General features: G+C 33.4%; 1 non-coding gene across 1 annotated transcript; it reads left to right on the top strand.

Annotated features, from left to right (window-relative positions):
* Positions 1-706: 706 nt before the first annotated feature.
* On the top strand, positions 707-2,972 carry LOC107847121. Its single transcript, XR_007051264.1, has 3 exons — positions 707-1,936; positions 2,712-2,794; positions 2,881-2,972. It is a non-coding gene; the product is annotated as an uncharacterized LOC107847121 (transcript).
* The last annotated feature ends 6 nt before the right edge of the window (positions 2,973-2,978 follow it).

Below are 2,978 nucleotides of genomic sequence, written 5' to 3'. Positions count from 1 at the left end.
TATGTGATGCTTTATTAGTCTTACCTCTAAGACAAAACTTAGCCTAAGAACCTCTCAAAAGAAGTTACGCCTAATGGACAATTGTTGATGCTACCATATTGTATTTTGATTTGTGAGATGTTCTATAACTCTTGCCTTAAAAGCAAAACTTAACTGAAGGATTTTCAAACAACAAGTTATGCTCCACAAGTAAGACTTGACACTACCGCATTGTGCTTGATTTATGAGTTGTTCTATAATTTTTGCCTTGGAGGCAAAACTTTTCCCCAAGAACTGTCTAACAATAATCCATGCCTTTAAATTTGCTTTGATGTTAAAAAAAGAAGATTCCTTTGCGGATTATTTAATTTTTTATTTATTAGCAAAGTATAATAGAAGTTGAGAAAAAAGAAAAAGAGATAAAACAAAATAGAGAAATAAAAAGAAAAGTGAGAAAAAAAAGAAAGACATGAAAAAAATAAAGATTAAGAAAAAAGTGAAGAATTAAAAAAATTGAGAAAAACTAAAATGTGAGGAAAAAAATAAAAACAAAGTTTGAGAAAAATGAGGAAAAAAAAAGGAGAGATGCTAAAAACAAAAACTAAAAGAAAAATAAAGGTTGAGACAGAAAAAAAAAAAGATGAAATAGATAATGTTTGAGAAAAAAGAAAAAAGAGAAAAAAATAAAGGTTGAGACAAATGAATTAAAACTTGAAAATAAAATTAAAGGAAAAATAAGAAATTGAAAATAATAATAATAAAAATATAATTTGAGAGACAAATGAGCGTGCAAATTTTAAAAATATTTAAGTTGTATAGAGACAAAATTGTACTTGTACTATACTTAAAGGAAGTAATGCTAGTCAAGACTTTTCTTATTGAGATAAGAAATTCCAAGCCACCCACCATTGGAGCTATACTATGTAATTTTCTGAATATGAGGGCCGTTTATATAGTTAACTTGATGAATAATTACCCATAAAGTAAATTGCTAAAGTAAATGTAAATTTTGATGACAAATTTAGGGCAATTTTATTTCTTTTTTCTCTTTTATTGAGCTTAGGGGTGTGCATCGGCCGATTCGGTTCGGTTTTATGTGTTATTGGTTTGGTTTTTCGGTTTTTAAATATGCAAAACCAATAACCTATCAATAAGATATTTTCTTATCGATTTTCGGTTTATCGATTTTTGATGCTTAATGGTTCAGTTTTCGATTTAACCAATAGGAAAATGTTCATTAAATAAAAATAGTAACAACTAATATAAAAAAATGAAATCTTAGTTGCCTCCAAAATCATACGCAATGCGTTTTAGTTTAAAAAAATCTTCAAACTTGAACTGAATGTTAGTTCGGAAAAAAACTGAATCTTTATTGTTGGATGCTACTAAATGCTTCAAGCTTTCCAATACGACAATACCCGAGCTTTGTATTGTGCCTTTGTTTCCCTGAATAGGTTAATACTTTGTGAATCTTTGAATTGTGATTATGTAGTGTGTTTGTGTGTGTGTGTATATATATATAACACAAATAGGAGTAAAACAATAACTTATTGTATCCTTATTGGGTTATCGGTTAAGCTAAAATCGAAACCGAACCATTTACCCAATAAATTTTTTTATAAAACCAATAAAAAATCATTAACCCAATAACCCAATAACATTTTTATCGATTCGATTTATCAATCGGTTCGATTTTTGCACACCGCTAATTGAGCTGAACAAAAATTTCATGAAGAGGCCCAAGAGATGAGCAGGTCAAAAGCCTAAAAAGTTGAAACCCAAAGTGAAAGTAGCGGACTGGTGGGCGAGCCCATTCGTGATTCGCTCGTCACGCAGATAGCAGAAAGAGGAAAAGCCGCAGGGCTAATCGGAGAGCTAGTGACCGAAGTCCCAACATATTTCACTTGCAAGTGGCTGCTTTCCGGCGAACCCTGAATTCAAATTTTTCAACTCCAAAGTAATCTCCAATTTTCTTTGTTTATGCCGGTTTTTTTTTGCTTTGTGAATTCGTCTGTTTTATATTTTCTTTTATGGATTGTTTTGTGTGTTTATGGGCAAATCTGTAGCTAAAAAGGCGGCATCTTTTGTTCTTAGTTGTATGATTATATTTACACACTACTAAATGAAGAAGCCAGTAATAGAAATTTAGGAAGTTGGGAATGGACTTAGATTGAGATTTTATTATTTATGACATTTTTCTTGCACCTTACCCTGCAATTTGTAGTTTAAACCGAGAATCAGATCTTTCTTGTAACTCCCAGTCGATAATGTCTACGCATGAGCACCCCAAGTAGTGTTCATATTGGTTTTACTAAGGGTAGCATTACAAAGTCAACAACCTTGTGGTGCACTTAAGGGTGTGGCCCAGTGGTCAATGAAGTGGGCCAAAACCATGAGGGCTCATGTTCAAACCCTAGCAGAGACAAAAATCCCAATAAAAGCAAAAAATACTAGGTGATTCTTTCTATCTGTCCGAGCCTTGGTGAACAAAGTTACCTAGTATCCGTTGTTGGTGGGAGGTGGCACCATATCCTATGGAATTAGTCAGGTGCATGAAAGTTCGATCGAATAACACGGTTATTAAAAAGAGATCAAGAACCCTTGTGGCTTGTATGAGCGTTAGAAGAACATACGGGGGGAAATTGTTCCTTCCAAGTTAGTTGTCGGAATATTACATTTTTAATGATGTTTTTTTGAACCGAAGCATGTTTACCAAAATTTCTGTTTTCCAGTTGAAGTATCTATTGAGAAGATGAGTTCTCGGAAGAAGACACCTTTCCAGAAGCATAGAGAAGAGGAAGAGGCAAAGAAAAAGGTATAAGCTGTAGCAATGTTGGTTTGCCGTGGAAAATGGTTAGGCGATTTTCCATTTTGCTCACTATGTATGTTTTATATTGGCAGAGGGCAGAGGATGAAACAGCTCGTCTGTATCAGGAGTTTGTGGAATCATTCCAAGCGGACAATACGCCAGGTTCCAAGGCATTTGTTAGAGGGGGAAC

This window comes from Capsicum annuum, unplaced genomic scaffold (assembly GCF_002878395.1).
Source record: "Capsicum annuum cultivar UCD-10X-F1 unplaced genomic scaffold, UCD10Xv1.1 ctg75624, whole genome shotgun sequence".
Lineage (NCBI taxonomy): Eukaryota > Viridiplantae > Streptophyta > Magnoliopsida > Solanales > Solanaceae > Capsicum > Capsicum annuum.
The sequence above is the reverse complement of the archived record's forward strand: the minus strand, read 5'-3'. Positions and strand labels throughout refer to the sequence as shown.